Below are 12,166 nucleotides of genomic sequence, written 5' to 3'. Positions count from 1 at the left end.
AGAGAACTTGATGAACTCGGCAGAAAAACATGACACTCGAACATCGCAGACTGTACTGACCATCAACAAATCAGCGAGATATGGAATTATTCATGTTGGACGCTTTGAATGCTACGGGATCCGTTACCATAGTTGCTACAGGTTCAGGTGCACATGATTCACAGTTTACCAGTCGTTAGTTTTGGCTACATCTAGCAGTTAGTAGTAATGGAGTGTTATAAGCAGCAGGTAAATGGTAACCAAAGACAAAATAGTTATCAATAAATAACACACTGTAATATACAAAAAGAAATGCATATACAGGCAAACTGCCACTGCACACAGCAACAAACTGGAGGTCGTTCTAGCACTGAAACCAGCGTCTGAGAAAAGCTACTGAGCTGTGTTAAAGGAGCTTAGAAGGGTTTTAGTGAAGCAGTAGACTTTTTATTCTAGTGTTAACGTGTTAAAGTCCACCTTGCGTGACATTTACTGTAGAATGTACAAATGGCTCAGACCGTAAATGAACACCTCTAGATTTCTTCGGTTCCTGCCCGCTCTTTGTGCAGCACGTGGAGGGTCTGCGCGGCGTGGTCAGCCCAGTGGATCAGCTCCAGCAGAACGCGGTACGTCCACAGCTTCAGCCCGAAAACTCCCTGAGCCCCATCGACTTCCTACGGGGAAAACAGTGCATGTCCGGTGGAAATATCTGGAATGTCGGCTTTTCCCGGGGATTTAGAGGAACACTCGTGTTTCTCTAAAAAAGTTTGGATCTGAGCAGCTACAGAATATAGGGCCTGTGTGAGCTAATACGGCCTGAATGAGAGCTGAGACTGAAAGTGACAACAATGACGGTTACAAAAAGAAACCTGAACAATTAGAGACTAGACTACAAAAGACTCAGCAGAGTCACACATGGGTTATAACTCCCAGCACACACACACACACCGGTATCTGTAGTAGTCGTAACTTTATCTGTTCTTATTGTAGACGTTGACTAGATTCAATTAATATGAACATCTGAATATTAGTTGTAAAAGTGTTAAAATTTCACACTGTTTTTCATACTGAATTTTCACCACGTACTCTTCCCATCCTCCTCTTTACCTCGCTACACTGGTGCTCGGGGGTCACGTCCGGGGTCGTGCCCTCCGTCTCCACCAGACCTTTGGTGGTGTAGAGCAAGTGCTCGAGGCGGACTCGCACGGTCTTCCTCATGGTCTCGTAGTCGCCCTGCAGCTCGCCCCACTGCTCCTCTTCCTTCAGGATGACACAGCGGATCAGCCCCAGGCACTGCCGCAGAGCGCGGTGCAACAGCTGCACCTGCTCCTCTGTGCTGGGCTCCCCGGCGTCTGCAGGCAGGGACACCATGCGTCCAGTGTCCGAGGGGGTGTGGTCCATCAGGAAGATCTCCTTCTCCTTCTGGAACAGATGAATATCTAATGATTTGCCACTTTCGCCCTCAAAGTGCGGCTGCCCTTCCACGTGTGCCTTCAATCACTGGGTAGAGACTTAACTCATATTGATTACAGAGATCAATTAGAAGGTGTTTCGAATCGAGGATGGGGAACAGACGCAGCGCAGCAGGAAAAGAGCCAATACAATATCCATTAGGTCAAAATGAGGGGAGGGTGGGGGCTTCAGCTTGATTACACTGCACCACAGTTCACGGGCAGCGATCTGGGTCACGCTCGCACAGCGGCCATAGGAAACAGACAGTTAACTCACGTATAGCTGGAGCAGGACGGTGCTTTCGTGGTGCAGCAGGCGTGCGAGAGCCACCGCTCGCCCCGTGCGCGACTGGCCGGTCTCCGGCGCGTCCGGCTCGGTCATCTGCTGCCGCTCGTCCTGCTCTGCCATTTGCTCCGCAGCCCCGTGCGTCCGCGAGCGCTAGCGGGGAGCTGGGTGACGGCGGCGGGTCCCGCTAGGCCGGAAAAGCAGCGACTTGTGCACGCGGAACCGCGTTGGACGCTCGGTTTACGGACGAAGCGGAGGTTCTCGCAGCGACTCGAGCGTGTCCGCGTCCGTCGTCGTGCTGGATCGGCGCTGGGGGGACTGCGCGTTTTCCCCGTCTACCGCACGCCACCATGTGGCCCACCTCCCAAAGCTGAGCCTTTATTGGAAACTGCACGGCGTCAACAACCGCAGGGACCAAACATGTTTTTTCTCCAAATAAATAATTGTTTTTATGGTTCACATATCACAAGTATAGAAAAAAAATAATGAAGCAAGAGTCAGCAAGATTATCCTCAGGAAACCTGAAACACTGACAATTTGGCGGAGATCAATATTTTCGGCTGGGAATAACCAGAGGAAACTACAGCTGAGTGAGATTTATTCATTATTTTACCACTTAGAAAACGTATTTAATGTTTAGTTTATACACATTCTACAGACATATCCAATAGAAACAAAAACCGATTCCTGAATTATTAGTTATGTCATAATATTAGCAATGCGATCAAACATTAATTAAAGATAAATCCATGTGTGTAAAAAGTGGTGGCAGTAAAAGTAAAATGGTAGCGGGAAAACGCTATATACGATAATTATCGTATTTATACTTTCATAATATGTGCACTGTGTTCACAAAACCAGTTAACAAATGGTTTACAGAAAAATATTGTTTGTGGTAAGTGATGACAGTCAAAGCAGAACAGTAGCGAGAAAATGCCACTAGGTGGCAGTAAGTGTCACATGGGCTTGTGCTGTATCTGTATCTTGTGCTTGTAGACGAGTAAAGCGGCTGCTCATTCTGTATAACTGCTTCTGCCTCATCTTTTCTGCCACATCTCCGACATATACGATAGTTTTGGAGTCTTTACGATCTATCGTAGAGCCGATATACGATAGTTTTGACATTGCCGTTCATTAAGATTTGATGGCGTTTTGATTGACGCGCACGTCACCAGAAACTGTTTTCACTCGTACCTGGTTGGCTCCTCCTGTCTGTCAATCACGTCAATAGCGCTGCTGATTGGTTCAATGAGCTGCTCGGGTTTGTTTGCACAGTTACATGTTCATCCAGCATCGCGACCAATACTAAAATACGCAGACATGAGATCGCAAAGCAAACTGGTAAAATCAAAGACTTCTCTCAGGGAGTTTGACACTACCTTTCAGGACTCAACCTCAACCTGTTGCTGGGAACGAGGCTAAAGCCTTTTGCCGCTGCTGGCGCGTACATGTGTCGGACATTACAGCGTTAAAAAAACGTCAAAGAAAACGCACGCACAACATAAAGCCTCTAGCTCCAAAAATGAAGGGACAAAAAAAGGACTGTTTAACTCAAATAACGAAGCCGCTGTGTTATTTCCTCAGGTTATGGGCACACGTGGTTTTCAAAGTTGATTTTAGTTTGTGATAGTGGGTCAAAATACGAGAAGTACCATATTCCCTCATTTCCCATCTGGCAACACTGGGTAGTAGTTAGCAGACACCTGCATGTTGTTCTCAGGTATGTCACGTATGGGCCTGCGGAAAGTAAAACTGCTGCTCATTTAGGACAAATACTCCTGTCTCGTCTGTTCTTACACCTGCGACATGGTGTCAGTAGTCGGATCTTAATCTGCTGAGCGACACGCATGCCTGCATCGCCTGAAAGCAAACACGAAAGGCACAATGCTAACGCGTTAGCATTAAGGACGAGCCTAATTCCTGGACGTGTTACATCTTTACACGGCGAATTCCCAATTCGTAGTATGTAGTTTATCCTACAGACTTTAATGACATGTCATGGACTGGGCTAGTCCATATGATGTATGTACACAATGTAAATACTGTAGTAAAATTGAGCACTCTCAAAGTATGTGTCACAAAATGTTCTTGGCTGCCAACTACTGTAGTGGCTCCATGTGATCATTGTGAACTGTTTTTCTTGCATTCCAGTTGTGAGGCTTCTACCCGACATGTCAGTGGGAACAATGTGCACATACTAAGAGTGTTCTGGGACAACATGGCCTCTCATCAACAATCATAGCAGACTGTGGTACACAGTACTTAAGTGAGGAATTCAGAAGATGTGTAGAATCAAACATCATTTTGAAATTCAGCTCTTTTTACCATCATCAGGCCAATAGCACTGCTGAAAAAGGGAGCGTTGAAGCGCTATGGAGGAAGGAAGAAGCACTTAACAACAGCTTGCCATCACCGTATGAGCTACTGTATGGGAGGAAGCCAAGGTCCATACAAGTGTATGTGAGGAATACACTCAAGAGTGTATGGGAGCCAGGTAGCGTCTGCCCACTGAATGATTGACCCACAAGTTATGTTTTGCTATAGAAGAAGGGGATGTCATAATATTAGCAACGTGTTCAAACATCAAATGGTTAAAGATAAATTCATGTGTGTAAAGAGTAAAAGTAAAACGATAGCGAGAAAACGCCACTAGGTGGTATTAAAGGTTAGCAGATACCTGTAGGTTGTTGTTCTGAGGCATGTCACGTATCCACCTGGGAAAAAGCTGCTGCTCATTTTGGACAAATATTCCTGCCTCGTTTTTTAATATGCAGCAGTGGGTGACGTGCAGATATATTTAATATATTTACCTTATATGTACTTAGACGTAGACGATTTCAGGGTTTTTGCTGTTTTAAAAACACGGCTGTTGATCATAAAGCAAAATATGGCGGATCTCCATTCTGTCCTTTCAGCTTTAGGGTCCATTTAATGTAAATGCTGGTTCATGTAAATTCTTTTAAATCACGAACAGTCCCATCTGACAGAAGCTGTCCCGAGCCTCTTTCCTGTGTTATTTCTACGACACCCTGCTGACACCCGCTCCACAGCTCACCCTCTCTGGGGATCGGTGCACGGTCATTCCCCTCCCTGTGCCACTGCACAGCCTTCAAGGGAACCAGGGTGTCTGTAGAGGATGGGGTTTAGGGTGAGAGGGGTGTCGTGGGGAGTCTACAGTAGTCATGGATGTGAAAGTCCTGGCAGGAAAGCTGGAGAGCTGGATGATGCTGGTGCTGCGAGCAGGGGAGGTAGTGGTGATCTGAAGCAGGGTGGGGCCGTGCCACCTCAGGTACATGGTCACCTGGAAGAAGGGGCCTTGAGATCCATCTACTGGAGGCTGGAGAGCGAACAAAAGCACCATCTGCACCTGCAGCAGAGTGAACACGTCACCCACTGAAAATTGGTTCCCGAGGCCGAGAGAGGGCTCATCAGAACCAAAACTGGAGCAAGGCTGTTTATCACTGAGCCTCCACTAGCTGCCAAGACCTCTGCTATCAGCACCTCAGGGTGGCTTTTGGCCTAGTGAGCAATGAAAGAATTTTTTTTTCTGGTTGAAGTCTTCTGCATCGTGCTTCTGCATCTGTCTGTTTACAGAGGCCCTGTGACGGCAGCTGAAGCCACAGATCTCACACCCGCTACAAGCTGGAGACAGAGGAGAGCTTGAAGCCTCACTGCAATTATCCCAAGAACCCATGATCAGCTTCAGATATCATACAGATATGAAAGAAGTTGGCAAACATGTGTCACATTCAGTAAATGGTGTTGCCATCTTTACTGGCATCAGATTCCTCACATGGCAATCTGCTGAACAACAAAACCAAATTACGCATCTGGGCATTTCTTTTCTACCCAACGCCTTTGGACTTGACAACCCCATAATTAGCACATTGTCAAGTGTGATGTGCTTTGCTGAACTACATTCTTAAAGAGTTTTAGTAATTACATAAAGAGAAGTAACTAAGAATTGAATAGCGTCAGAGATGTCACACGATTAATGCAGTTAAACAAGATCAACATTTCAAACATCTTTGTTTTGTATCCATCTTTTCAGTCTAACTGTCTCCAGGCTACAGCTGTAACAAATAAATAAGCATGCAGTCGTCCTTACTCTTTGTTTTCTTTGCTGCTGTTTCTCTTATTGTGATGTCTGTAAATATTAAACGTAACACTGAGAATTATTATTAATATAACAATCATTTCATGGAGCCCATTAAATAGTTTGAATCTTAGACCTATTTATTACATCCATTTTAAGAGGTCTTTTGGCAGCAGATGAAGCTGCAGATCTCACGTCTGCCACAAGTTGGAGACAGAGAACAGCTTGAAGCCACGTGACTGCAGTTGATCTCAAGAAGGGACGATCAGTCAGATTCAGACATCATGAGGATATGAACAAAGTTAGCAAACAGACTGTCATAATCAGTAGTTGCTTCATGCTACTTCATGTCATTGTACAGGAGCAAGAAAATTTATCATTTTTTATCATTTTTGCTTTGTCATTCTAAAAAGTACAACTGCACGTGAATGGTTTTAGTTTTCAGGCACTATTAGAAAAATGGTGTGGCTGATACAATACAGCTGCTGTGTTTCATGTCAATGACTAGAATGTGACTGGAATTCAGTCTGCGTCACATATGAAGTCACAGGGTTATTATTAGCTAGAACACTGAAACAATGAGGCTGAGTGAAATAATATTTTCTTATATTTGTTACAATGGACACAGACTCATGATGTCTTGTATTTTTAAAGTGGTTCCTTGTACAGCTCAAAGCATCACATGACGCAAACTCTCCTGTGTGGATCATCCTGTGCATGACAGGTCATGGGAACTCTTGGCCAAGCACAGTGGTGGCAGATGTCATCCCTCTGATCTGAAGGACAGACGACAGACGTCATGATCTTGGCATGTGCATTTAAGGCAGCTCCAAATGGTCTTATTATCTTCACCATGAAAAGTAAATTTACATAAGGCACACGCCAGCGTAAGCACTGTGTAAATAAAGTTCCAATATTACCTGCATGGTGCAAGAGCTGCTCGTGCAGACGAAACAAGCGCCCACACGAAGGATCACACATACTTTTAATGAGCAAGAGTTTAAGAGGTATTTTATGTTTTGTTAAAACAAGGAGGTAGAAGACAAACGTCACTGTGTAGAATGCAAGTTCATATAAGATGCGCACACCTTCTCCTTCAGTAGATTTTATTTATTTATAATATATTCAAGATTCTACATGAACACTAAAGACGTTACCACATGAACCTCTTGTCAGATGAGAATGATACATAAGACAAGACACAAAACAAGACATAGACAATACTAGAATAAATGTATTATGTTGAAACCACTAAAAACAAAGAGAAAGTGAAGGGGTTTATTCAAAATAGGCCATGTAACATAACAAATGTTTTAACTAACGTGACACATCAAATCCTGGTGGCTCTAAAATGCTTGACTGACATGACTGCCATGGTTTTTGAGCTGTAAATATGTACAGTACATATGTTTCTTTTTCTTCTTCTATTATTATTATTATTATTATCACTATTACTATTATTACTATTATTTTTGATGCTCCTTTTTCTTGCAGGCCTGCACAATTCCTTGAATTTCCCCGCTGCGGGATCAATAAAGTTCATCTATCTACTGTATGGTTGTGTTTAAGGGCATGTCAGGGCCAGAGTCAGAGTAGGTGGCATGGTTGGGCTAGGACAGTACCACAGCCTTCTATTTCACACCAGGCAAGCTGCACTGGGGGGTTTTTCCTGAGGGGAGAAAAGAGACCATTGTACAATAATCCTGATCTATTTATATAACAAAAGTAAGTGATAGTAAATAATAGATAGAAGTGACTAAATATCTACGTTTTGGCTGCAGAGGCCCTTGTACTGTCAAAAAACCTCAGATCAGTCTTCTTAGTTACCAAAGCCACTGCGGGTTAATGTAATTACAGGGCATCTATTAAATTAAATCTGGCCTTGGCTTCGAATCAAACATTCCTAACAATTATCAGTCAAGTATACAGTTCCATCTGACTACAGAAAAAAAGTCCCAGATTATTTGACGTCATGAGCAGAAAGAAACAAAACAAATAAGTATCAACTTCCTTCATGACTTGCTGAGAAACATTTAGTAAGTATGTGATGATGTCAAAAAACAACTTGCAGATTGTGTGAACATAATAAAACGATAGAAAGATAGAGAGCTTGAACTGACCTAATAGTGTGTTGTGAGCAACTCCATCTTCACTCACAAGACAATGATCGTAATTCTTGTCTAATCTCCTTCATTTTCTCATGACTATTCTTTCCTGACATCTATTGGCTGTGAGGTTATAGAGTGTCTGGACTCTTCTCTAGACAGACAAACAATCAAAATCATAATCAGAAATAATTGCTTTACTATTAGTGATAACAGTTTATCATGTGGCATGACTCTTGGTCATGGTTTACTCATGAAGTCATCAGGGTCATGTCTGAACAAAGGATATTCATTGACAACTGCAACACTAATATGGACACCACATATGGTTAATAACACTAATATTAACACAGCACTAGCCACAATGAAGTTCACAGGCAAATCAAAGGGATTTTGCTTTTCTGTTTTCCTAAATAAAGATTGTCATTGCTTCCCATCACAGTGCCCCTTTCTTCCCCAGAAAAATATGAATCTCACTTTGAGATGTGTGCTGTTTTAAAAACTTTGCATCAAAGTGCAGGAAAAGGAGTGCTGTCTCACCACACACTGGAGCCTCCGTCTCTGCCTCTGTCTTGCCGTCTGTTGCAAATACTGAGAGTCTGTTTGTCTACATTTGGACATCTTTGGATCCAAAGTGGCTTGAGGTGTTGATGGACAGTGTCATAATAAATCAAACTAATTATAGCAGCAAACTCACAGTTTCTAGTTGCAATGGATGAAAAATTTGTAATTTTTTTTAACCCTTTTTGGCTTTGGGTTTATTTGTGGCAGTTCTGTGTGGAAAAAAAGCATCACAAGTAACAAGATGCATAAATCTAAAGAAAACTGTAGCGCAGCAAATAAATACACTGTGTTTGATGTAAGTCTAGGGTCATTCAACAAGGAACAAAGACTAATGAAAGTAAACACTGGAAAGCACCTGCACTGCGCATCTGTTTGACTCTGAATACCAGGTGAAACCCTGAACCCCGTGAGTTGACTGCCTCTTTTGTTCGTGCAAATATTCGGAGCACGCGCTCACTGCCTGGCAGGTGTGTGACTGCACAGGTGCACCACACTCTGCCAACCTTGTCATCACACATGCCAGCCACCCGGCCACTCCTCCTGGCAGCGGCTGCAGACCTGACTCACAAAACACGCACAGACGCCCTGGTGCCGGCAGTCTTATTGGAATCAGGGGTGTAACTGTGATTTTCCTCCCCCTGGCACTTCCTCTCACGCCAAAGCTTCACTTGAGTGCCAGGATGAGTTGAAGGCCTCTGTCGGGTTTCTGAATGACTTAGCTCGCATCCTTGGGTCAACTGAGTCAATGTTGGTATTTTTAATGCATATTATCCCACAGACTTGTGTTAGTTAGTTTATAATAGTTTAGTCCATTTAAGACTTAATTTTGCTTACATGACCTCATTGTTGCAACCGCTGCCTGGAGTCAATCTTTTTTTTTACGCAACCATTTATAATCTAAATTACTGATAACATAGGGTCGAATGAGAGGTATCAGCTTATAAACACTGGGAGTTATTCACATCTTAAAGCTGTAGCTAACCTCAGGCTTCTTTAAGCCAAAACTACGACTGTTTAAGATGCATCTCCCTAAAGAACAGAAGGAGTAGCACAAACACGCAAAAACATGTTTGGGGCTTCTACAGTGGTGATGGAACATGTACTGTACCCTACAGTAGGTGCTGCCAGAGGCGACTGTCCTGAAAAACAAAAAAATTAAATGATTTAGATAAATGCAAGATAATTAAACTTATACTTCAGGGTAAACACTGTTATAATGGCTATTGCCATTATAAAGGATGTGTCCTGTTTAATTTAGGATGATACCGGTATGTGCCATATATTTTGTAATAGCATTGTATTGTATGTATTTTGTGCCTCCCATACAATTTATTACATTTCTTTCTTAAACATTGTATAAACAATTCAACAAATCATCTTTTTATTTATTAATATTTTAAAGCATTGAGTAAGATATACGTTATTTAATAGGTAAACACCGCTGTCTGTGACCTCTTGATAGTCTGGCTCAAGGAAAATGTGGTGCTACCAAGTTACTGGAAAATTGCGAAAGCTTATGGCTGTGTGCCAGTATCGCACAAATGAAATGTATTATTCTCAGAGTTTACCGAAAAAGGTGAGCATCAAAACTATGTGACTACACTTGCTTATTAGGTCTCATCACACCTTGCCAACAGTTTGCTATTGTTGTTGGAAGACATGTAGCCTGTACAGTGGTTCATTGTATGCTTTTTTAACGTTGATGGGTGCGACCAGGACAAAGGAGTGGCATAGCTTTGTTTGTGCCATCTCTTTTTCAGTCATTGTACTGTATAATATATTTATAATTATAATCCTGTTAAACCCTGATAGTTTGTTAACACAGACTGCAATTGGATGTAATTACTGCTACTTTTATTCTTCTTCTGATTCAAACTCAAACAATAAGTTTATAATATTTACACTAACTTGCTGAAGGAATCAAAGTTGACAGGCATTAGTAGACGTAACATTCATACAACAGCCACATTCAAAGTGGTGTCACCAACCTTAGTGGCATCAAATTCCTCAGATGGCAACCTGCTGAACAACACCAAATCAGCTAACAAATCAGTTAACTGAGCATTTCTTTCCCATCCAGTGCCTCTTGACTTGGCAACCCTATAATTTGTCAATTTGGGACTGTGCAAACTCCACACAGAAAGGAACCAGGGCCGCCTCCAGGAATCAAACCCAGAACCTTCTTGCTGTGAGGCGGCCCTTCGTTGGAAATCCTACTAAATTATATGAAGAGAGGCTTTAAAAATGAGCTTTCTGCCTGACCTGACGAGACTGGTCATGTATAAAATTTTGAACTGTTCCAAAAATAAAGTAGTAAAATAATTCACTTAGTTTATCATGGTAACAAACTGATCAATTTTATCTGTGCTTGCATGCAGTTTAGAAGTTGAATGGATAGTTACATTTTTTTTACTTTAGCGGAAATATATACTTATCATACATATATGAGATACTCATATTAGACCTGTTGGGATAGTGGATCTAGAGGGGTTAAGTCCAAACTAACCCGACTTCAGCTTGTACTGAATGCAGAAAAAAACAAGTTAATGCTGTTTTGTTTTTTAAAGGATAAACCAAAAAAATCTAAGTGTGTCTTGATGCATTTGGCTTATTTAACTAATACTTATATAAAACCTCCATGACAAGTCAGGATTCTTCTCGGAAGTGTTTGTTGATTTTGATTTCCCTTCCTCATATGATTAGTATTTGCTGTCAAATCCTTGCCATCCTGTTTGCATATTCTACTTGATGGCTGTTATGTTGTTTGCACTGTAATTTGTTGTTGTGCTACAAAGCGTGACCGGCCTTAAACTCATTCTGATCTAATTAAGAGCCAAGTCTTCAAATCGTTGCAAGTTTGGATGTTGTATCTTATATAAATTAATCAAAAGGAATTTTCTGTGCCTCATAATAAAACATGGATTGTTGTTGAAAATTTCTTTTCTCTCTACTAATATAGCATACCATCACGGAAAAATGTAAAGGCATGTTTATTCAGACAGTTTCAACATGTACAGTACAGTCAATTCAAAAATGGGGGGTTGGTCCTGGGGCAGTCATCAAGCATTTGGTTATCAAATGGTGGGGGTTTCACTGTAGTGACCACGGGAACATTGTTAAAGGAAGTAAAGAGGGGTTTACTGCCCTCATGTATATCAAAGAATAGTCAACAGCTCATATGGGGGTTTCTAACAGGGTATAAATAAAGCTTTTGTGTCCTCAGTCCTTCAGTGGATACTTTGTACATAGTAAGATGTGCCTTATGTCTTAGATGTACAGTAATTGTGATCCACTCCTATCAACACGAGAGTAAACTTTGAGATGGTTTATCACACTGATGATCTCCGGTTGATTTCTTTATAAGATTTCCACAACAGTACACATGTTTGTGTCAGGAAAAAAGAAAGTGATAGACTTAAATTACTTTGATGCACCTATGACTAAAGTTGTTCACGTGACAGCCTGGTTTTACCTGCTGTGAAGCCAATGACTGTAATTACAGAGTAACACACCCATGGTAGAAAAACCTGTCTGATACTAGCTGTACTGAAAATATCCTCTCACATCTGCAACTTATTATTTATTACATGAAATGGACTAAGTAATGCTTTGTATGGCCTTGTTGTTTAACTTTAAATTAATTGAAGATAACTGCAGAAAAGGAGCATGATCATGCAGTTCAATC

The 12,166-nt window shown here is 41.9% G+C and overlaps 1 long non-coding RNA gene across 2 annotated transcripts; it reads left to right on the top strand.

Annotated features, from left to right (window-relative positions):
- The first annotated feature begins 2,898 nt into the window (after nucleotides 1–2,898).
- LOC129603014 (uncharacterized) lies at nucleotides 2,899–5,823 on the top strand. 2 transcript variants are annotated; one of them, XR_008692554.1, is made up of 2 exons: nucleotides 2,899–3,436; nucleotides 3,868–5,823. It is a non-coding gene; the product is annotated as an uncharacterized LOC129603014 (long non-coding RNA). The 2 variants fall into 2 exon arrangements; XR_008692553.1 differs by having other exon boundaries at nucleotides 2,899–3,678.
- The last annotated feature ends 6,343 nt before the right edge of the window (nucleotides 5,824–12,166 follow it).

Source organism: Betta splendens, chromosome 2 (genome assembly GCF_900634795.4).
Source record: "Betta splendens chromosome 2, fBetSpl5.4, whole genome shotgun sequence".
NCBI classification, from domain to species: domain Eukaryota; kingdom Metazoa; phylum Chordata; class Actinopteri; order Anabantiformes; family Osphronemidae; genus Betta; species Betta splendens.
This window is presented reverse-complemented; position numbering and strand designations above follow the sequence as displayed.